This window comes from Sarcophilus harrisii, chromosome 4, assembly GCF_902635505.1.
Source record: "Sarcophilus harrisii chromosome 4, mSarHar1.11, whole genome shotgun sequence".
Classification (NCBI taxonomy): domain Eukaryota; kingdom Metazoa; phylum Chordata; class Mammalia; order Dasyuromorphia; family Dasyuridae; genus Sarcophilus; species Sarcophilus harrisii.
In genome coordinates this window covers 142,022,646-142,048,438 of record NC_045429.1, presented here as the reverse complement: position 1 = coordinate 142,048,438, position 25,793 = coordinate 142,022,646, and the positions used below count along the sequence as shown (strand labels likewise).

At 32.9% G+C, this 25,793-nt stretch overlaps 1 protein-coding gene across 1 annotated transcript in view; it reads left to right on the top strand.

Annotated features, from left to right (window-relative positions):
- PLEKHG1 (pleckstrin homology and RhoGEF domain containing G1) overlaps nucleotides 1-25,793 on the top strand; it is a 141,723-nt gene that overhangs the window by 9,896 nt on the left and 106,034 nt on the right. The gene's annotated exons all lie outside the window — the stretch shown is intronic.

The following is a 25,793-nucleotide window of genomic DNA, read 5'->3' as shown; positions in this document are numbered from 1 at the left end:
CCTTTTCCCCCAGTCCTGAAACCTTTTGAGGCCTGTAATGATAGCAACTGGCCAGATTTTATATCAAAACTACAGATTTCATTTTAAAATCAAGGATTGCCTTATCCACTTGTTAATCTTGGGTTAAACTCTGCAAGTGACCACTTAATCATGCTTCTTAAAAGCTGCCCTAGCTCTTATATTAGATCCCTTTCTCTACATCTTTACCTCATTTTGCGGATTGATTTTTGGACAACAGCCTCCACCATGTCAAATGCTTGAAAGGAGCTTCAAGCCAACTAGCCTTTGAAAAATTAATGATAGACTTTGCAATATAAGGATGGTTTTATAAGAACCTTTGAGCCTAAATTTGTGAAAAAATGAATATAGACATGCAGTAGCAAAAGCGCTTAAGGTAAGCATTCTTTCTAAAATATGTTCTTGGCATTTTCTCTATTATATGGCTGCCTCTGATTCTACTGCTAGCAGTGCTGTTATTGTTCTTTTTTTTTAAATTGAGCTACGAAGTCATTGCAAAGATCATTTCTTTGTACTTTAACCTTGTCTTGACAGTCTTGCAAGGCTTTTAAAGAATAAAATTGCTTTTTTGAATTGCTGAAAATATAGGCAAATTATGAAATATAGGGTGTTCCAAAAATCTTATTGAAATTTCAAGCTTTTATAGCTTGCAAATAGATTTTAATATATTATATTAATAAATTTAATATAATATATTAATTTAAACAATAAGAAAGTTTATGTAAATAATACTTAATAATTGTCCTTCAAATTTAATAGCCATTAAAACTTGAAACTGCATCAAGACTTTTGGCACACTCTGTATACTAATCTGTTTGTTTTAATTTGGGAAAGATTTAATTCTTCTAATCAACATTTTGACATATTTTATAATACTTTCAAAAGAGATTTTTGTTAAGTTGTCTTCTGAGAATTTACTTAAGTGGGGCTGCCTTTACTCATTTATGTATTAAAAAGTTTAATATACATTTTTTTCCAAAAAACAGAATATGAATGTTAGTTGGAAGGTATTTATAAATGAAGCAACTAAATGAGTTAAGTAAGGAATACTAATCTTAGAAATGGAGCATCCTGGGTTTTGATTACTTATGATCACAGAATGATTTGCCATCTTATAAACAAATGAATGGAAAACACCTAAATTTGAAACTACGTGAAGCTTTCCTTTTCCAGTTTCCTTACTTTATATGCTTGTGACACTAAAAATCAGTCTCCCAACTACTATATTTCATATAGTGATACATAGCCCCTTCTCTTATAGAATATGTCGTTTCCAATTGGTTCCATTCAAGGCAATTAGATTTTTAGTGGATTGGCATTAAGTGGGACTTAGATCTTTCATGAGAACGGGAAAAATTGATGAGTTATAATAGGAAATGATTGTGATGAATTCAGCATTTTTCTTTTTCAAAAAAGTTGTCTTTAATATTTACCCAAATAAGTATCTCCCAATATTTGCTTTCTTTTATTTGAACTCAGTGAGTTGTATGTTTTCTCTTCCCCATCTAACTTTCCCTCTCTTTCAGATGAAAAACTTTGTCCATATATAATTAAAATTTTCTCATATAGAAGGATCCTTGAGGATAATAAAGGATGTACTTTACAATTAAATTACTAGAAAAAAAGTAGATAAACAAATGTCTTGTTTTTCCAGGCTTTATGAAATTCTCTTTTCTCTTTCCCCCTTTAAAAATAATTCTATCTGAATTGAGTTTGATTCATAATGCTTATTTTTAATTGAATTAATTTTTTTCTTTGCCAGCATTTCATTGTAATTTATGTTAATATCAAAAATTAAGCATCTTTACACATGTGAACTAGTTTTACTTATCTCTTGCTCAATAATTGAAAGCATTTAATTCTTCAAGTACTTCATTCTGCTTATTGTCTTGTGCTTGGAAACCTTTGATGAGCTGTTCAGTGTGCTAGAAAAGAACATATATTGAGATAGTAAGCTATTAAGTGGTATGATTTCAAGTTAGAGGATCTGATTACCAAAAAAAAAAAAAAAATCTATTTTGGCATGGCATCACCTTTTTATGGCCTTGGGATTCTTAACAGTCACTTCTTTGGGTTAAACCATAAAATCAGAGCATTGTGTCCAGGAGGCCAATATCTGAAAGCAGTATAGGGAGGAAAGGCAGGAAGAAAGAGGGCAGGCTCCTCAGAGCCTCAAAAAGTTTGAAAATCTTAGCATAAAAAAGAACCTTAGTCCACTCTCTAGCAAATGCATAAATCCCTCTATATCATTCCTGATTGTAATAAATCAAGTTCTATCCCTCTAGGTCTCTTTTACAGTGCTATTAACATGGATCTGTTTAGTTGGTCTCAAATTCATAATCATGATGAATAAAATATAAGAGTAATGTGTTTCAAGATAAAATATGAATATGAGTCAAAAAATGATGAACAGTCAAGAAAAGACAGGGAACATAACAAGTGTCCTAAGCAATATATGAAATAACATCCGAAAATGGGAGGTAAGTCAAGTCTAGAGTATTGGGATCAGGTAAGGAAATATGAAATAGAAAAGGGAAATTATCCAAGGAATTCTCTCACATCAAATCTATGTGGGCTAAACCTGGAGGCTTCTAATACCCTCACTGTTCTACTCTCTGGGATGGAGGGTGGAAATTACTTAGGGGAAGAATTCACATTTGGTCACTGGAGAATGCCATATTTTTTTCTGTACAGTTAGAAGAGGATTCATTTGCTTTGCCTCTTTGAACCATTGGAATTTCTATTCATAATTGGCCAAGGCAATGCTGATTGAAAGTTAATAAAGGCATTTTTTTAATTTAAAAGGGGGCAGGGGAATGTTTTTCAATTAAAAGCAAAGTAGATTTTCTTGTGCTAAATTAGAAATTCAAAGCTGTAGATGGCCCCTGCTGGTTGGTGATCATAATTCTCTCCTCTTTTTATATTACATGTAATATATAATTATGTATAATCACGATGGTTAGCAATTATACCATAATATTTTAGCACATTAGTGACTTTTTGAAAAAAAGATAAAAATATTTGGTGCTTTGATAGTTCATTACAATTATCACCACCCTGTAACTAAGATACAAATACTTTAACAGTATTTCCATATCTCAATGAATCCATGATCTCAAGATGGAAGTATTTCCTCCATTGGTGCTAATGGCAATAGAACTGTATCCCTTGTCCGTGTTCCCTCTGAAATCTTCCAAAGGATCACCTAACATGTTAGATATCTTTGTCTAAGTGTCTTTCTGTTTTATGGGTACTAGTGAAGCACTTTGAGGATCCATCTGTTCTTTCATTTTCTTGACATGTAACCAATCCATGTCCTTCTCCAATCTCAAATTTATATAGTGATAGTTCCTGCAAATTTTCCCAAGTGAAGGTCACTGTTGGAAAACTGATACATAAACTACATTGTTGTAAAAACAAACTTTCTTGAACTTGCTTATTGAGAAATTTTAGAAACCTTGAGAAAAATATTCTACTTAGAAAGAACAAAGTATCTTTTTACTGATGAAATAAGGACTGAGATTTAGACATCCCAAGTTCTGGTCCTGGTTCTGTTAGTAATTTGCTGCATAACCATGGGCAAATTAATTAATCTCTTTGTGCCTCGGTTTCCTCATATCTAAATTAATAATATTGTAGCTTACATTTCTATAGCAGTTCAAGGTTTGCAAAGTATTTTACAAATATTATCTCATTTTATCCTCAAAACAACCCTGGAAAGTAGATGTTTTACAGATGAGGAAACTGAGACAGATAGACATTAAGTGATTTTCCCAGGATCACATAGCTAGTTGTTATCCTTCAATCTATCCCCTGAGCCTCTAAATGATCTATGAAGTCCTTTCTAGAGACTAGATCATACTATTGGTAATTGAGTAGAAATTTTATTCTCTTTACCTTTTAATGATCACTATATTGAACCAAAGCCTATGCTTAATTAAGACCGATAAATACTCTATCAAGTCATCAATAGGTGTACTCCTTGATGTAAGTAAATCTTGCTCTTAATTTCAAGTATGTAGTCTCCTACTTTTATCTGAAATCAGTAATGTGAAAAGTTATGCAAAAGCAAGTTTTAACTAGGTATCATGAATTATATGGGATATAAACTTATGACTGCATAGATGAACATCAAAGTTTTGTTTGTATTTTTGCTGCTGTGCTGCGAGCAAAATAAAAAAATTGAGAATCTCTACCTTACCTAAATTGCCTATTTGGAAAGTATATCTTTATTACAATTCACTTTAATGATCTACCTTTATAAGTAGAAGTCATGAATCAAATGGATATGATATCACACTAATTCTTTATCTACAAAGCATTTGTCTGTGAAGGTTTAACTATTGCCACCTTTCATTTATCACTTGAGAGTTCGGAATCCTTGAAAATACTGCCTAGGAAAAGATGCACATGAAGAAGCCAACCATTAATTCTTCCGATTTTTTGGAATTAGTCATAGGTATTCTATTTGTTTATATTAGTTCATTCTTCATCTACAAATGATATCCATTAAGTCCATCCAGATGCCTAGCAAATGTGTGCTCCCACTGGGAACTATGTACCATATTGCAACTTCCAGAGGAGCAACTTCTAATGAACAGTCTACAGATACAGCTTTACCCCCATATAAAAAGATGAAATTATTATTACTGTAACTCTATTAATGGAAGACCCACACTCCATTGAATGGTTGTTACCATTGCCTCTGAGGCCTAGCTATTATTCCCATAAAGAAATAGATTTGTGGTCTCATTGAGGTAAATATTCCCCTCCAACAAAGCACAAAATAACCTCCCATAAATATATTTTGTCCATATCCCTTCATAGTTCTTCATGGGAATTCACCTTACATGCAAGGGATCTTCCTTGTCTCCTGTTCATTGCAAAGATACATATGGAAAATACAAGCTGTAGCTAGTGATAACTTCTTTGTCATTGATATGTGATTAGATTGTCACCTCTTTTGATGATATATTTCTTTTTACTCTTTTCCACAATTCCTTTATTGTAACATGCTGTAGCTTTCTCACTCTAGGATGAACCTCTCCTTTGCCTCTGGAGAATATTAAAATGTTTACCATCTTCCCTTATGCATACATACATAGGCATTAAAGTCACCAAGATTTGGTGTGTTGATTTAACTTGGAGAATTTTGAAAGTTCATAGAATTTTTCTACCTTTTCATTCCCAGCAACAAGTATTGGCATTTCTTTTGTGATTCTCTTTTTGTAGATATTTATTGTGGTCATTAGGTTATATGCTTCCCCATTAGAATGTGAGTTTATTGAGAGCTAGAACTGTTTTTTCCCCAGTTCTTTATATTGCTAGCACTTAACCCGATGTCAGGCACATAATAAATGCTTACTAAACTGACTGAACACTACAAAATTAGATGAGCAAATATCCTAAAAGAAGGTGTTTCTTGCTGGTTTTGGATAAAGCCAGCTTCACAAACTCCTTTATTTGTTTCCCCCAAAAGAATCTGTAATATACTCTTACATTTGTCTATAACCTTTTGTCTTCTGGTTTCATTTAACGAAATTATCATAAATGATATAATTTCTCCAATAGTAGGTCTGTTTCAGTAAACAAGAATTTTGCTTATATCTAACGAAGTTTTATAAACTATTTAAAATTGTATAATTCTTTAGAATCCTTGGCCCCTTCTTTCCCCATTCTGCAATATTGTTGCGGAAACAGAAGGGGGCTCTACAGTAATCAGGGCCACTTTGTGTTTTTTCTTTGTTTTATGGATTACTGGAACCAAAAAAAATGCATGGCTACATGGCCAGTCTGCAAGCCTTTTGATTTTTAGGGAGTTGCACCACATTCAAAGTATTTCTAGCTTTTTATAACCTGACAGGTTTGTATAACATTAGTGCAGTCTTTGAAAGCCTACATGACAAAATGAGGCATCAGTGTAGGACCCAGAGTAGCACTTGCTTTAGGACTAAAATTTTTTTGATTATTCCTTTGAGTGACATATAACCTGAATACATACTGAAATTTTTTTTAAAAAGTGATCCACATTAAAAACTAAATAGCAGTACCAAGCAGCAGCAATAACAGTAGAAGTAGTAGTACAGCAACAGAAGCAAGTAGTAGTAAGTAGTAATAGTAATAGCAGTAGTAATAATAGTAGTAGCAATAGTAGTAGTAGTAGCAGCAAGCAGTAGTAGTAACACCACCAGCAGCAAGAGCAACAGTAGTAGTAGTAGTAGTTTGAAGAGTAATTTGCAAAGCACTTTACAAATATTATCTCATTTTATCCCTATAACAATCCTATGAGATAGATGCTTTTTAAGTACCCCCATTTTTCAATCATTCCCCATTTTACAAATGAGAAAACTGAAGCAGATAGAAGTTAAATGATTTGTCCAGGGTCACAGCTAGTAAATATTTAATGCTATATTTGAATTCATCTTCCTGACTCCCGCTCTACTGTGTACCTTATCTGACTATTGGTTAGTAAAATAGGTTACATTTATATAACATTTTTAAAAAGTGTTCAAAATGCTTCACATGCATTATCACATTTAATTCCCACAACAGCCCAGTAAGTCTTATAAACTCCATTTTATAGATACAAAAAAAAACAAGGTTCATAGAAATTGTTTAGTGCCTGAGGTTGCCCTGTTACTGTTAAGACTCTTGGGTCTTCTGACTTTTGAGAAGAGATTTCTTTCAAACCACTATACTCCTCTGGAAAGGACCTTAGAGATTATCTAATCTGCTTAAAAATGAGGAACCTGAAGCCTGGAAAGGTTCTGATTTTCCCCAAAATTACACAAGTTGTAAATATGATTTGAATCTAGGTACTCTGATTCCTAATCTATGACTCTTTCCATCATAGGCTGCCTTCCTAAAAATGTAATTAGTCATTATTTCAGTCTCATATTCTCAGATACCATATATACACATGATTTAAAGATAACATGGAAAGATGGTAGATACTAAAGAAAGGGAAGAGTTATAAAGTTGAATTCAGTCTGACATCACTTGGATATAGCATCCAAGATCCAGAGCTAAAAAGGATACCAGAGGCCATCTAGTCCAAACATTCATTTTATAAAGTCCGATTGAAACCAGGACATTAAATTAAGGCAAGAAAAGTGTAAAAAGACAGGGAAGATGGGAAAGAACCTGAGTTGGAAAGAACTTTAAATGGCAGAGGAGTTTGCATTTGATATTGGAGGTAATAGGGAAACCACTGCAACTCCATGAGTCACAAGCTTTCCAATCTTATTTTGGTCAGATCTACACCTAAGAAAAATCATGGTTTCTCTCATATGTTGAATGCTCTCCTGACTTCTCAAGAGTCCTTCAAATTTCATTTCAATACTTTATAGGACCTCTTTCCTGGTCCCCATTATTGTTTAGTGCCTTTCACTTACATAGGATCCATGGAATATATCCAGTATTTTGTAGGTTATATCACCAGTGAAAAGGTCAGCATGGACTATGTTTTAGTTTTTTTTTTTTTTTTTTTTTCTCTAGCTTTAGCATGTAGTAAGTGGATGGCATATAGTAAGTAATTAATACATCTATTTTGATTGATGTATCATGAACAGAATAATAACTGTTCATATTTTGAAGAATACTGCTTAAGTTCCTAAAGAAGTTTATTCTGTTAAGTACTTAAATATTGCCTAAAGGTCTAGTTTATATGACTGCTTAGCAAACATTATCCTTTGAAGTGCAAAAGTAAACTTCAGACAAGAGAATGAATTAATCAGTTCTTCAGTGTCCTTTCATTTCCTTTTTTAAAAAATCTCATCAGTACACACCCCCACTTTCCTATTAAAACTTCTGTTCTAGATTGCCATTTTCCTGGGCTCTATTCATTGCAAGTTAAAATGTTAATGGATGGTATTGGTTTAATGTGTTATCCTTCTAACATAATATTTACATTTTAATAGGGTCCTTTAATGTCTTAATTCAAAAAGAGTCACTAATGGCAGTAATTTCCTGAACCATAAAAGGTCCCTGGATATGTGATTATGCTACTTTTTAATCCTACTTATTCCACATATGCAACTGCATCAGCTGCCAAAGCATAAAGCTTTTATTCAAAATATTTCTGAATTTTAATTGATTTTTATAAATTCAGCTTCTATTCTATGTCAAAAATTTGAATAAAAATAATTGTATTAATAGTATATAATCAAGGCATGTTCTCTTGGATAAAGGAATAATAATTTTGACTTAAAATATAAATTGAAGGGTAATCAATGAATTTAATGGTCATTTATTGACTATGGATGTTGGTTACTAGATGGCCTTCCCCTTTTAAACATGATATAGCCATGTTTTAACTGTGTTTACTGAGAATGTAAGTTACTGGTAAATATAGCATACTTATATCATTCTATTCGATTGGCAGGAAATATAAACCTATATTCTCTAATTGATTCTGTGTTAAAAGCATAGGCAAACTCAAGAAGATAGTAGCATTGAGATATATTTTGTATATCATTATATGTAAGATATACTTGAAAATTATTCAGCTGAATGAGACTTAAGAGTGGCAGAGTTGGGGTTTTCAGATTTTTAAGTAACACGGTGAGTAGAGTATTGCATCTAGAGTCAAAAAAGCCTGAATTCAAATTTAATCTCAGACACTTAGAATAAATTTACTAGTAAGTCTCAGCAAATCATTTAACCTTTTTCAGCCTCAGTTTTTTCATCTATAAAATGGGAAGGATAATAATAGCAGTAATCGCATATACTTGTGAGGCTAGAATGAGATATTTGTAGTGTTTTGCAAATCTTAAAATGCTATGTAAATGCTAGCTTTTATACTTATTATTAATTATTAATGTATTATTAATAAATTGTATGTCAGTGGCTCCCAAACTTTTTGAGGGGTACCCCTCTAATTTCACAGCTACTTTCCAGTTTGATATCTGTTGATAAGGAAAATATAAGATGACAAAAAGCTATAACTATGAATTCAGGAATACTTTTAAATAAATACGTATTTTAATAATCACAGGAACATCTATATATATTTGGAAAATTGTAATGCATATTTGCATAGTAGAAAATTTTTATTTCCTTTGCATTGGATATCTGATATTTGTTTGATATCTGACAAATATAGAAAACTAAAGAAATATCATAAGATCAAGAGTCATTCTTCCATGGACAAAGGATAGCAGCAAATATTCTCAAATTAAACATCATAAACTTTTATAGTAAGAAAAAGAAAAAGAAAAGCAATTCGGAGGCTCACCTCATCCCCCAATAAATTGGCAAAGATTACAAAGTAAGACAACAATCTGTAGGGTTTTTGGAAAAAACAATTATACAAATACATTGTTGGGGGAGAAAAGAATTAGACCAACCATTCTATAAAGCACTTTGGAATTATGATAAGAAAATTAGTAAATTTTAACCATTATTAGGCATATGCTCCAAACAGGTCAGTAGAAAAGAAGCTCCCATATATACCAAGATAGTTATAGCAATATTATTATAGTTTTACATTTGAAAAATGAAGAATTGTGACTAGGAAAACTTAAAGATCTCTTTCTGCTGTAAAATTCCATGATTTCATGGTCCTAGTTTGTAAACATTTCATTTATTTCATTTCTTTATCTAGATAATAAACTCTTTCAGGGTAGAGACACAAATTTCACACAGCTTTGTCTCCTACAGGGCACTTTGCATAGAGTAAGTACTCAGTAAATATTTGTTGAATGAATAATCAAGTAATGTTGAAAAAGTCTGTCCCAGCAGCTCATGTTTTTATTGGCAATAATAGGAAAGGTTAATTTTGCAAGGGAAAATCAAGAATTATTTTCATCAAGTATTCCTGAACTTTAGAAGGTAAAATGCAATGATATGATGAAAATCTTTGAATTATTGCTTTACATAGACAAAGAAAATGATGCAAAATGAGGATAGGTCAACATTTCCCAAATTATTTTGGCAATTTTAAGACTTGGAATATATTCTCAAAACCCATAAATTAAGATCCATGGAACAATTTCAAGATAAAAAAGGTTAATCAGGGAAAATCTTCAAAAAAATAGAAAAAATTTTCTTTTCCTGCCCCCAAAATTGCCACATTCAATAAACATTATTATGTATATGACATATTTTTATCAATACCTAGAACAATATAAAGCATCCTCAGGGAAATCTATTGTAATATAAAAGAAATATATGTAACCAGCCACATGGGAAGCACAAAATGAATGGAAAATTGCTGAGTCTAACAAGTAGCTACATGAGTAAGTCAAATCAAGAAGCATATACAAAGACCTACTTTATGAGAGGACCTGTTCCAAACAGTGGAATAAGCTGATAGAATTATGTCATCAGTATGTAAAATTTGGATTGTTACTTCAGATTGTAAATACCTAGAATATCAGAACTGGAAAAAACACACATACCACACACACACACACAAACTTACACAAAAGAGCTATACATGTACTTATATGTATGTGTGTATGTATATAATTAGATATAGATATAGGGAAGCTAGGCATTTACCTGTTTTCTCTCTCTCCTCCATACACACACACACACACACACACACACACACACACACATTATATATATATATATATATATGTATAAGTATGTGAATTTTATATGGATAAGTGCTTCTTTGTGTACAAATAGATTGAGAAAGAAGAATGGAAACAGAGGGGAGGGGAAGAAGAAGTAGGAGAGAAAAAAGGGAAAGAGAGAGGGAAAGAAACAAAGAGAAGAGTGGCTTTCTTGATGTAAGACCAGCTTGCCTTCTTTTGGGAGCATATACCTATAGGTCAATTGTTTACAATATTGTTTCATTAGAATAAACTCTTTACAAGTTGAGATTATTTTGCACCTTGTATTTATATCCCAACACTTAGCACAGTGTCTGTCACATATCAAGTGTTTAATAAATGTTTGCTGATTGTGTTAGGTGGATCCTTTATAGGAGATTTATGAGAAATAGGAATGATAATCATAGAGAAGCATGTGTAATAAAATTATGACCTAATTTGATGGAAGAGATATCTGCACTGAAATTGTAAATCCATCAAAAGATGCAATTTCCTTTAATATTATTTTGTTCTATTAGGCCTGTGATTTCACCAGTATAGGAAGCATCTAATGAGAAATTTCTTACACTAGTACATGTTGACAACTTATTAGAATTAGCCTTATAAAAGTATCTGAGAATTTAACAATTGAAGGAGTAACTTTTTTCACATTGAAATCTGTTCATTCACATATAAGATAATTTAGAAGGCACTAGGATTATTATCATCTTTTTTTTAATGAATTTCAGGCCTCAATTCTTAAATATAGCCAAATTTGGAAGAATACAAGATGGAGAAACCCACAAGTGACCCTTAAATTTTGAGTCTGGACAATTCAGAAGATGATAGTATCATGGACTTGAAAAATAGATCTCATCTCATACCTTTGAAATTGGCAAAAATGACAAATGCTGGGAACATCCATTAGAGTGGCTGAGGAAAGACACCATACACTAATACTTGAATTTTTTTTTTTATCCTAAGAAACAATTTGTAATTATAGATGAACCGTCACTAGACTATTTATAACTTTTGCTGATGAACTGATAAGGAGAATAATAGTATCTGGCATTTATATAACAAAATATGGAAAGTACTTTACATATATTGTCTTGTTTGAGCTTCACAGCCACTCTGTAGGGTAAATATTATTATTATTCTCACTTTATTGGTGAGGAAACTGAAACTGACAGAGGTTAAGTGATTTGCCCTTTGTCAACACAGTAAGTGTTGAAGGCAGGATTTGAATACAGGTTTTGCTGATTTCAACTTCACCACCTTGCTAGAAGGTGAGAAGAAGCAAGAATTAAAAAAAAAAAAAAAAAGTTTAGGAGGAGTGAAATATCAATAGGCTGTAATTAGAAAGAATAATTTCAGATATCAAGATTTTGGAGGTGGAACAGTTTCAGGTGATAGTGAGCAGTAAAGTGCAACCACCCTGGGAGTGGTTCAAGGAAAGTAGAGATAAATTCTTAGGAGATGAGGAAATTGTTGATCTGAAAGACCAGGGTGTTTTGAATATTCATTACAATGAGTATTGTTAAATTACTAAAGAGAAAGGTAGAAGTTGTGGTTGAGAACTGTGAAGATCAAGAGATGACAACAAGAGCAAGGGTCTCTAGTAGGTGAGTAAAGTATGAAATCGGAATCAAAGGAAAATTTTCAAGGACAATGGGAAGCAATAGGGTTCAGAAGATATAGTAGAAAGAATAAGTAGAAGAAGGAGGGGAGAGAGATTGAATGGGATACCTCTCCTTAAAAGGTTGGGATATTTCAATGATAATTTCAAAATTTAAGACAAATCTTAGGCAAATGGGAAAAATTGATTTGCAAGATATAACAAACTGATTCAAATATTTTGTTAACATACAAATTTTCTCCTCTTTGGCAGTGGTTTTTCAGTGTTTTGGTGCATGAAGTTGTTTGCCTTACTAAAGGACCTTGTAAACTATTTTATGCTTCCTTTTGCCATCACAGATAAAACCATGGAGATAAGTATTGCTGTTTGGCATATTTTATTCTTATCGTTTGAACTATGTTATTTCAGACTACAAAATAAAAGGTAAAGAATTGGATTGGGACAATAATCAAGGTTTTTGGCCAGGAGTGATGAATAATTAAGGAGGAATAATAGAATTCTCGATATAAAGGAAAAATAATCTTTCATCCCCTATCATGTACATTTTTCCTTTCCTCAGTCAAGAATGGGAATGAGAGAAGGGAAAAGTAGAATCTACTTATAGTGATTTGGAGGACCCATGCTGAGAATGATTAGTTTGTCTTATTATCTTTTAGATATAATCTCTCTAATTCTTGTAGGATTAAATCTCCCTAATTCCTATAGGATTAAATCTCCCTAAATCCTGAAGGATTTAAAGCCATTCACAATCTGATTCGACTTTATCTTTATGTGACATTCCCTTTTACTACCTCTAAAATCTAGCCAAATTGATCTTTTTGCTATTTCTTACTCTGAATATGTTGTCCTTCATTCTTGGAATGACTTCTTCTTCACATATTAGAATCCCTAGTTTCCCTCAAAGCCTAAATCTAGAACCACCTCTTATCAGAGACCTTTTTAAATCTCTTTCATGCTAATGCTTCTCTCTTCCCTTGTCTTATAGATAATATTTCCTATATATTTTGTGTATATAAACATAAATAGATATGCATATGTGGGTATATGGCCGTGCACATATTCACCCATGCACAGGTATGTTTATCTTTTCTATTGTAATGTGAGTTCCTTGAGGTCGGGGATCTTACACATTTGTCTTTTTGTTTTCATGCCTAACAATGGCATTTTGGCAATTTATTATTGCTTTATTAACAAATATTTGATTTTTTTTCTTATATACCATCAAAATTTGAAAAATACTGGCATTATTCTGTCTCATGGTACTCTCTTCTATAGCAACAATAGTAAGAAAATTGGTTTTCCTATTTTTCTTTTCTTTCTCTCCTATTTCCTACTTCTCTTTTCTCCTCGTACTTTTTTTTGCCTCTCCCATGGTTCAAATGCTCTTCTCTCTGGCAATGGTTCCCAAGTCCATATTGCAGAGCCTCTCCCCTGAAGTTCAACACTCCCATTTCTATTCTTCCTTTTAAGCATCTTCACCTGTACATTCCATCAATATCTCAAATTCAAAATTGAACTCATTATCTTACCTACCTCCATCCATTCCTTATTTCTGTTGAGATTACAGCCATTCTTCCAGAGACTCAGGCTCAAAACCTAAGTGATTATCTTTTCCTTTACCTTTCTAGACCAGCCAGTCTTCTGGATTGTATTCTGAAGCTGTTCTTTGTACTGGCAATGAAATTCCTCATAAGTCTTAACTAGGTTACTATGATAGTTTCTAATTCAGGGATTTTGAGTCTTTATTGTGTATTATGGACACCTTTAACACTCTATTGAAACCTATTGGCCTCTTCTCAGAATGATATTTTTAAATGTATTAAATAAAATACATAGGTTTACAAAAGAATCGATTATATTGAAATATAGTTATCAAACTATTTTTGAAGACAAGATCTTAAATTCTTGCTCTAATTTTTGCCCCTCTAATTAGTTTCTTTTCCCTCTCCAATCTATTATTCTCACTCCTTACATGAATAAGTCTCTTAATGCACAGCTAATGTACATGTCATTCCATATATTCTAAACCATAAGCTCCTTCTTTATTACCTACTAAAATAAAGTATAGACTTCTTATCCTGACATTTAAGATATTCCATAATCTCTCTCCAAGCATTTTTCTTACTTCTCTTATCTACTTTATAGTCCAGATTGTATTCTTGTCTCTATCTGCCCACCCTACTCATCTGACCTCTCTTATCTCCATGACTTTGTTTAGCCCTAGAATGACTCCTTCTTCCTTCTCCCCATTTCCTCCACTTCTCCCCCCAAAAAAACCAGTAAGTCCTACTATTGAAATTCCTCCATTCTTCCAAGGTTCAATTTAGCTGCCATCTCCTCCAAAAGTCTTCTCCATTAAGAGTTGTGGTAAATTCCCCTTATTGCAGGTCTTTAAGTAAGGACTAGATGAAAATTTGTCAAGAATACTGGAGAAAGGATTCTTTGGGGTATATGGATTGGACTGAATCAAGACTCCTTAACTTGGTATTTATTAATTTGCTTTTTAATAGAGAGAATAATAATAATAGCTTATATTTATATAATACTATCAAGTTTTTTTCTTTTTTAAAATATTTATTTAAAACTAAATACAAAATAGGAAAAAACAAACTTAAAAAGAAAGACAGAAAAAGGAAAACAAAACAAAACATTGACATGTACCCAACAGAACATCAGAAAGGATTCAAAATACATAACAATAAATTTCCATTTGAAGAAAGTATATATAATAATAGAGGAGATTATATTCATAACTGTCCATCTTTTCTTTGCGTCCTTGTAGGTTATTCTTTTGTCCTCTGCTGTGCACTTTTTACTTTGTTCTTTTTTTTCTCCCTTTCATTCTCCTCTCCTTCCCCAAACAGGCTATAGTTAAGCATGGATATATTTATATACACATATATCTATCTACATACATACATACACTTACATGCATAGATATATGCAGATACATATAAATGCATTTACACATATGTTGACATGCATCTAAAATATTATTAATATGGCTGACATATAAAGTAGATTTCTCTTTTGATTAAATCTTTAAATCTAACTTTGAGATAAGTGATTTCTAGCCCTACTTTTTTCCCTAATAAATTCTACTCCTGATCCTTGTGGAAGTGTTTGTATATATCTCTAATATCCTATCTCAGATTATTAATTTGGTTTTTTTAATGCCTTAGATTTATTTCATTATATTTGGTTTCCTTTGTAATCCGTTGTAATCTGAGAAGGAATCCACAGATTTCACCAGATCAACAAAAAGGTCCCTGACACACAAAAGTTATACCCTAGAGTAGCTGGCTGCCAAGGTCTCTTCCAATTCTGACATTTTGTGATTTTGAGACGAAACAAGAAGGTCCACATTCTTTTGAAAGTTCATATAAAACTGGGAGGGAAATAATTCTGGGCTCTTCTCCCTCTGAAACTTTCAGTGCATGCTCATTTCATTGAATCCCATTGTGATTTAACATTTTGGTTTTTTAAAAAGACATAGTATTTTATAAGGTTTATGTTGTATTTCAACTTACTTACCTATAACTGACCCTTTCAGCTTTGCTTATGCTCTGATAAGGGCAATTTAAATAGATTCCATTTTTTTTCAGGTTGGACAATTTGTACGTGTTTGATTTGTGAATGTTGTGCAGCCATTTTCAGGGTAAATTTTGCAAAAATACAGCAATAGCAAAGCAGTAATCATGATGGTGTTGGAATAGCTTGCAGGGAAGTCATTAAATGTAGTTATGTGTGGCATCCCTGAACTTGAGTGCTCATTTGTGTATTTTAATCTTTGAGCCATGCTTTGTTTAAACCACACTTAACTATAAATGAGACAAAATGCCCATGTCCCAGTTGTGTTTAAAAATTGATTAAATAAAGGACAAAGGAGTTTGTGTGAGGAATTACTGTATTTGGCTCAGTGGAATTCATTACAAAGAACATTTCTGAAGGAAACTTGCATAAAAGAGATTTGGCTGTGTTCAAGAGAAAAATGGAGACAAGAGAACCATCAAGTTCTTTCCAGTATAAGGATCTTGGTAATGAGCCTGATTCATCAGGGTTTCCAAAGAGATTGGGATTTGAAAAGTGAGTATTCCAGCTAAAAGCTGAAGTTAAACAGGCATTGTGTTCAGTTAGATAGAATACTAATTTAGAGGTTTCTCAGAGACTCCCTGTGCTCTGAAGGTCATACTGAGTGTGTAAGTTTGTCAACAGTGAGAAGACCAAGAGATCTATTTCTGTTGAATTGAGTACCACAAATAAAATTGTGCATCATCCTCTATACTAGGGTTTCAGATTTGAGAAAAGTGGGCTGGATGGAGAGCTATTCTATTATTCTGATGCTATAACCTGAAATAAATTGGATTTTTCCTGACTGATAGCCCTGAAAGAAGCTTTTCACTCTTTGCTTTATATTCTAGATTAGGCAGATAGGTTATATCAGAATTCCTGGGTTCAAATTCAGCCTTGATCGCTTACGAGGTGTTTAAATTTAGGCAAATCACTTAACCTCTGTCTGGCTCAGTTTACTCATCTGTAGAATAAGATCAATAATATCACCTTCCTCCCAGGGTTGTTGTGAAGATCAAATTAGATATTTGTAAAGCACTTAGCATGATCCTTAACACATGGCTGGTGTAAATGTTTGTTCCCTAATCACTAGGTTAAGATTAAGACAAAGTAGCAGACTTTATTTTTCTCTTTTCCCCCATCATCTCTGTCATTCTCCTCAGGGGAAAAAGATCAAATATCGGGGAAGTTTCCTCTTCAGAGAAGAAAAGGATAAGCCTGAAAATCCCAATGAAGTTTCGTTTATAATAAGGTTTCTACCTTTCAAGATTTAGAAAGAAACATTCCATGATTGGGTGAATTTGGGTTTCTCCCCTTCCTTTCTAGGAAGAAAAGCTGATGGTTAACAACTTGAAACAATCAGTGCAATTAGATACCAATTATAATTAGAAGGCAATTCCTTTACCACTGTCTTCTTAAAACTTGATTAACACTATTGTAATCCTTCAACTTGTTTGTTTTTATTTATATTTTTGTTTAAAAAAATTCTGTTGTTATTTTAAGTAAAAGTGTAAGTTTTTAATAAATTTGAATAAATGCATTTTCATTTAAAAAACAATACATAGTGTATGTGTGTGTATACATGTATATATATATATATATATATATATATGTAAAATAGTACAATATAAATTGTAATAGATACAAAGCACTTTATAAGTCTCAAAAAAAAAATAAAAGACCTCTTCTAATGGGAGACAGGAGATCAAGGAAAGCTTCATGAAGGATGTGTATTTGAATTGACTGGTGAAGGATAGATAGGATTTTAGCAGGTAGAGAATGGACTAGGAGAATGCATTCTGTATAATGATATAAAGGAAAGCAAGGAAGCAAGAGAACTTAATGAAATAGAATGAGTTCTAGATTCTAAATTAGGAAAGTCAGTTCTTAATCCCTTCTCAGGTAATAAATTACCCATGTTTGACCACATGCAAAGCACTTCATTTCAATGAGCCGCAGTTTCCTCATCTGTAAAATGAGAACAATATTATTGGGGGCTCATTCTGCAAACTTAGATTGTGAAGGCAATATTTGCCATATTTTCCATCAGAAAAAAAAAATCCAATTATTCTGTAATCAGACATGAAATCCATAGTTACTAGATCCATGACTCCTTTTTAGGGAGATGGGGAATTTTTGTTTGCTTTTTTCTTTATCCTGGGCCTCCCTATCTTACCTGGTGTCATTCACCAACACATCCCCACTACCATGGCCCTTTCATCTGTTCTGCTTCAGTTCTGGGCTGTTTGCCCTCCCTCCTTTGGGTAACAGTGATCTCTGCTCCCACAGATTCACCTTGGCAGGACCAGACTTGGTGCAGACACTCAATCTGCAGCTCCAAAATTCTGCCACTCAGAACTCCCAAACTTTACCACCTCCGACTCTCTAGTAGCAGATTCCAGGCTGGTAGCACCATTCTTGGCTAGACCAAGATGTCATTGACATAGGAAAGTAGCAAAGAGACTCTCTCCCAGTGCAAGTCTGCACCTTCTCTGTAACTAATCTTCTCAGAGAGCCACCCAGAATATTGAGAGATTAAGTGACTAATGTCAGGATGCCAGTGTGTATCAGAAGCAGGATTTGAATCCAGGTCTTGATTTTCAAGACTAACTTTCTATCCACTAAAATACACACTGCCTCTCATCCTTTACCAAAAAATTATTTTTATTTCTTATGTTTCTCACAGCAGAGATTTTGTTATGTTGACTTTTTGACCTAATTATATAGTTAGTTCAAAGGAGAGCTGAAGTTTTTTCCTTTGTTCTTTTCCATGTAAACATCTCTTTCCATTGTAATTCTCTGGATGCTGGGAAGCAAGTAAATGTTTAGAGCCAGAAAATCTTTCAACAGATTCTACTTCTAGCTTAAGGAGCAATTAGTTAAATTGGAGAAGCAGAAGTCTTCCATCTGAGTTTACTCTCCACACTTTTCCTCTGTGACCATAAACAGAAGAAAATTAAAGAGGGGGAAGTAACTTAATTTAGTTACTTAAATGAGAGGCAACATTTATGTATTGAAAAATGACATTGATAATATACTTCTAAGTTTTAGAAGCTCAATTCACACAGGAAGAGGAGATATCAATGCAGACCAGTATGTTATTTCCCTATGAAAATAATGTTCTACTCATCTAATTATAAAATTTTGAAAACAAACATAAAAGTACCTGATCAATATGATAAATATGTATCTTCTAAATTTTGGCCACTCAGTGGAGAACAAAGTGATATTACCGAATAGCTTCCACAGTATTTAATTCTTACAGATACTTTTCTTCACAACAATCCAATGTGATTACTGTCACTGGCTAATTGCATGATCTTTGGCAAATTAACTCTCTGGGACTCAGTTTTCCTCAGCTGTAATATGGAAAGAGAGGAGACTAAGAGGGTTTCTTGGGCTCCTTTTAGCTCTCAATTTGAGATCCTGTGATATGTGAGTGGATGATAAAGGAAAGGAAATGTAGAGAGAAAAGCCAGAAGTGAACTCTGACTTATTTATTAATAAATGCATTTTTAAGTAACTTCAAAAACCTTTAAGAAAATGGGAGACAGTAAAGATTGCTGGGACTGGTAATGAAAAATGCACTAATTCCTGCTTCAAGTTTGGAAGCAAATTTGCCTTACAGGGTGTTCCTGTAATCCTTCTGTTTCCTCATTTCTAACACTAACAAAAAAGCTAACTTCCTGTTCTCATTATACAAAGGAAAAAGGTGTAGCTTTATGGAGTGACACCTGCATCTCAGGTCCTTTTAAGATATTGATGTTAAAACAAAACAAAACAACTTTAGAGCTGATATTTTTTCATAACTTTTAAAAAATCTCCAGTTCCCACTTAAATGAATATATTTTTACATTCTTTTAAAACAATATTTTGATGAATGTTTTTAGTCATAAATGAATAGTATATATGTCCTAGGATCTGTCAGGGGAAAAAAAATGTGTTTCTAGAAACAGATTCTTATTGAGATAATTAGCTAATTGTACTTGATACTGGAGCACTGACCTCAGTGTCTTTAGAGACAGTACTGATACAAGTTATTGAAAGCAAGAAAGTCTATTTATAACCTATTGTGGGCACAGCTTCTAAAATGGTCTGGTTCAGAAATAACCAAGGCTTGATTTCATCATCTCATGAAATAAAGACCAAAGTATTCCTATAAAAAGGATGAACTGAAAAATAGAACTAATGATTGTCAGTGGGAAGAGGAAAGATCCCTTGGAGAGATTCCAGTGACATAATTCCCTGGTAGAATCTGAGAGCATTTCAACTTCAGTACCATTATTGTTGGATCTAACAGCATTGAATTTCATTGCCAAACAATAGTATCATACATGGTAAGGGTAAATCTTCAGTTAGGTATAAGAAGAAAGGAAAAACAGAACAGGTATATATCTTGACCGTGATACAATAAAATTGTATGGAACCTATTTCTTATATTTTAACACTTGGCTAAATGATGAGTGAGCCATTATTGAAAGATCATTGCTATCATTTCAGGTGGTCGACTTCTTCAACATTACCAATTATTTAGTATATAAATGCTAGTATTGATAAATGGCTAACATGGCACTTAGTGTCACTTCCCTCCTTTTCCATCTAAAAATACTGTTTCTTTAAAAATTAATTTATATTGACTATAAATGTGATTTATTTTCTTTTTTCCTATAAGGAGAATCATAGAATTTTAAAGCTAGAAGACACCTTTTGGAGATTATTTAGTTCATCTCCTTGTTATTACACATGAAATGTGTAATCCAAAAAAGTGAAATGACCTTTTTAAGATCACAACACAACAGAACCAGGGTCTTCTGGGTACCAAACCAATGCTTTTTCCATTCCATCATTCTAATCAGTGCTTTCATTTCATGCTTGTAAAATTTAAATCATACCAGAATATACATTTTACTGTTAAAGTAATAATAATATTCTTTTGAAAAGATAAAAGAATTCATATTTTTCACACATCTACCTGAAGGTTTATCTTTGGCTTAGATTATCTACAGTTCTCTTTATAGACTTTAAAAAAATGTCCTGCAATGCAGAAAGTTATTAATAGCCTAAAGAGCACTTTCAGGAGAAATGCCACTATGTCCTTCAGAGGTCTTGAACATGAATGTATTTCTCTTTTGCATGTCATTGACTTTAAGAGCAAATTAATTTTTTGTCAGATTTTAGAAATTATGATATTTTGGCATTACCTATTTTTTTCTCTTTAAGTAAACTCAAACTAAGAAAATTTAATCTTTATTTTTAAATCAAATTTATGAATAGTAATAGTTAGCTCATAACCACTATTTCATAGAAAGATTGCTTTCTATCTTAAATTCTGAAAAATTATAATAATCCTAAAGAAGTCAGAAGATAGAGATTTTTAAGGTGCTTATTGTACTGTGAAATTGAAATCTTCCATAATATAAAAGATAAACCATCACTTAGGATATTTAATGCTAACAGTAGCCTTTGAGATTAAAAATCTAAGGAGCTTTTCTCAACATTTGCTATCCATTAATTTTGGGGGAACCTCTTGTGTTTAGTGTATGGGAGGACTTGGACAAGGCTTTTATGGGATGGGCAAGCATGGATGGGTTGAGATCTGCATTGCTAGAGGGAATACCCACATCAATGAGACCACAGATCTAGTTAAGAATCTTGATTATTTTGAAGTCAGAAATGATGATCTAAGTTCTTTTTTTTTCTTTTTTTTTTTTAATTTGCTGAGGCAATTAGGGTTAAGTGACTTGCCCAGGGTCACACAGCTAGGAAGTGTCAAAGTGTCTGAGACCAGATTTGAACTTAGGTCCTCCTGAATCCAGGGCTGGTGCTCTATCCACTGTGCCACCTAGATGCCCCAGTGATGATCTAAGTTCAGGATGCAAATAGGGTTATGTTGATATTATTATGTTTAATTTTACAGATTTTTTTAAAAAGTTGTACATGATAGGGATTCATGGATTCATGTTTAATTGTTTTTCCCCATTCTCTGGATATTGAAATGTTCATATTTATTAATGTTTAAGTTCTTCATAAAAAAGAAAAAATTAAAATATTTGTAAAAATTATGCTTTGACCTACTAAGTAGGATCATAGACAAAATTGGGCCTTAGTTTCCCCAGTTCTAAAATAAATGATGTAAAGCATTTCTTAGATCCTTCGTCCAGACTGTTATACTTTTTCTTGCTGTGCAGGAGAAGGAACCAAAACTCTTCCTCTAGCTAAACTATAGAGAAAAGACAAAAAGAAAGAATTTAGGGAATCTACAGTAAAGGGGGGGGGGAAGATTAACATCAATTCCAGTAGATAGGTTATAGGTGGCAACTTGGTACCTGAAATGGACCTGTCTGAAGCTGAGCTAGGTTGAGTTCTACCTTAGTGTGATGTTGAGTGAGACATTTAATATCTTTGAACTTTAGGGGTTCTATGTCACCACTAACCTGAATCCTTCCTCCTTAATATCTGTCCTTCCTTCACTTCCTTCACCTAGTAGTAGTGCTCACCATGAGTTACTGTAGTAGTCTTTCTTCTAACAAGCCTGGGAGAAAGAAAATCTTAAAATCATTTTCATATTCTATGGTTCTACAATGCTTCTTAGAACATTTGAAGGATGTTTGCCATTAAGCTTTCTGGAAACTTCCCTTGTTCTCACAGATGCTTTTTTTCTTGGAAGTTTCTGTTAATTAATGCTGGCTTCTGTTAAATTTTATTTCAATTTATAATATCAGAATTAACAACAGGACTCACCTGTGAATCCCAGAATAATTTTTGAGAAACTCAAAGAGGAATAGCTATAGATATTCATACCCACAGGCATAATTATAGTTAGTACTCACTTGTTTTTGGAAATCTACCAAAATGAGGATGGGCTTATGTAAAACAAGATTGTTGCCCATGGGCCTTTGGAAAGGATACAGCTGATGTCATGGTGTGCTCTTATATCCTTGGAGAGCATCTCCTGCCTCTGACACCCACTGACTGGGTGACCCTGGCCAACTTAACCTTCAAGTGCCATAGCAACCCCCAGGTTCTTAAACTAAGATCCATGAACTTAAAAAAAAAATTCTTTTAAATAACTCTGCTTCACAGTAATTTGTTTCTTTTGTAATATAATATATAATAATAAAATTTCATGTAACAAATGTTATAATTTGTAATAAAATTTTATTTTATATATTTTAAAAAGTGATTATTTTAACAAGGCGCTCATAGGTTTTATCAGATTGCAAGAGGGATCCATGACACCCAAAAAAGTTAACCCTTGCTCCAAGACTAAATTTCAGAGAAGATGCCAATCTGCATTGACTGAGGGATTTTCCTTATCTAGTTCATGAAATCCCTAATCAATTTGACTGATATACAGATAAGCTAAATTATAAGATACATGAGAGCAGAGACTTCCTTGTTTAAATGTTCTATCTCCTCCAACCAATACCATAGCACTTTAGACAAATTTGAATCAATTGTGTCTGACGCTTCATGACCACATTTGGGGTTTTCTTGACAAAGACCCTGGAAGAATTTGTCTTTTCCTTCTCCAGCTCATTTTACAAATGAGGAAACTGAGGCAATCAGAGTTAAGAGATTTGACCGGGATCATATAGCAAGTGTCTAAGGTCAGATTTGGACTCAGGAAGATGTCTTCCTGATTTCAAGTTTAGCACTTTATCTACTGTACCACCTCCCTGTCCATCTTTGTACTAACATAAGTTAATAAATGTCAATTTCTTCTGCATTTAGATATTTTGCTTCACTTTGAAACAGACCCTGTTGCAGTCAATTTTAGGAATTCAAATCAGTTTTGTTGTCCCTCTTGTACCTGAGTCTCATGTTCTATTGATTCCATGACAGTGTGCCCTCAAGGTCGAGAGAAGCACATGCTGGGGCTAAGAGATCATGTAGGATTATTAGAAAGTAATTTATAATATTATGCTACATAACCAACATTTTGCACCTATTCTATGCCAGGCATTGTGCTAAACAATGAGATCTCTGCTATCAAAGAGTTTAAAACTGGTAATAATTAATATTTATATAATGCTTTAAACAAACATTTATATGGTTCTCTAAATTATAAATTTAATTATAAATTAACATTTATGTAATACTTTAAAGGCTTACACTATACTTTCCTAGCAACAATGTAGTAAAATAGTTGGAATAACTAATATAAATCCATTTTTTGATTAGAAAACTGAGGTTGCTAGAAGTTAACTAGGACTTCAATAGTCTTATTGACTATAGGACTTGCCAATAGTCTTATTTTTAATTAAGTATCAGAGATAGGCGTTTCAACCCAGGTGTCCCAACATGAAGTCCAAAATGCTTTTGCTGTCCTCCCAAAAGGCTTCTGGAGTTTGGGGGAAAAAAACTTATCCATGTGAAACAATTAGCGAATAATTACATGTTAAACTGTGTGGCATGGACTATAAATATAATTAGGAGTTCAGAGAAGGGAGGGAACATTGTAAATTGGAGTGGTTGGGGAAAGTTTCATGAAAGAATATGGGATTTTTAAGTAGGATTTAAACAAGAAAAAAGAGGGAGAAGAGATGATTGGATAGAGTTACTATCAGACTAGTCTGAGCAAAATCAGGGAGAATCATAAGGTAACAAGGGGAAATCAAAGAAATGTAAGACCTAAACCTTTAGGTTCCACTGGATCTTATCAAATGAGCATTATTCCTTTATTATAGGGTCAGCAAAAAGTGGTTTTGAGTCCCACGACAGACACAATGATGTTGAGCAAATTACTGAACCTCATTGAGCCACAGTTTCCTCATGTGTAATACAGGGGTAATAATAGGTCTCATCTCACCTAGTTGTTATGAAGATAATATATGCAAAGTACTTTATAAATCTTAAATCCTATATAAATGATGCCTGCTATTATTAATTCACATAAAGACAGTCTTTGGTGGTATTTGATCATTTTTCAGACATGTAAGGGGTTTTCTTAGCAAAGATACTAGAGAGATTTGCCACTTCCTTTTCTAGTTTGTTTTACAGATAAGGAAACTGAGGCAAACAGGGTGAAGTGATTTGCCCAGGGTCACCAGTAAGTGTCTGAGACTAGAGTTGAACTCAGGTCCTACTGACTCCAGGGATGGCACTCTCCATTGTGCCACCTAGCTCCCCCAAAAACAATCTACATGATGTCATGATGATTAATAATTTCAGTCTAGCTGTTAAAATCAGAGAAGGGTGGACCAAACATCATCCATATCACACATTTGCCTTAATTATTAGGTCAGTTTTCACCAAAATGGTCTATCCAATAGTCTACTAATGTAAAATATTCATTATTTGAGGGTTGATAGATGCAGTTGTTTGTCAGGTAATGTTGCTAGCTTATAAACATTTAAATCATTCTACTTTAATAAACATGGTTTACATGCTAACTATAATATATTTACTTATTGTTTCGAGTTCTCTGGGATAGTAGGACCAAAATAATACACTTTTGAACTTCTGAAGTCCATTTAATTTAAATAATTCAGAATATTTTTTGTATATAGAATTAGGATGCATAGATGGATATGGTTGTTAAAGAGAAGTAGTCACATTAATTATGGAAGTAGAAAATCAGAGAAGGAAAATAACCTGTCCAGTAAGTAATTAAAGGCACTTGTCAACAACATTTGACCATTACTACTACACAATCATCAGAAGTGAATTTATGCTGATCTTTCTGCAGGGTATCTTGGAAATAATATTTTTTTTCTTTGTAAATGACAGCAAATATACGGATTAATTGAAATCCCTTGAAGACAAGAGTTCAAAATATTTTCCTGAGAATTCAAGTAGTTTAACTTTACACCTTGAAAAAATGAAGAAAATGTTTTCCTGATAAAGATTGATGAATATGTAACATATATTCTATGTGGAACATTTATGTACATTCAATATAGGTGCATATGTGTATATACATATTTCTACATGTATATATGTAGAAATCTCCAGAGATTCTTAAATAGAAACATGTCACTCATGTGCTCGTTTTATTTTAAATAAGTTAGCTGTAAAGCTCA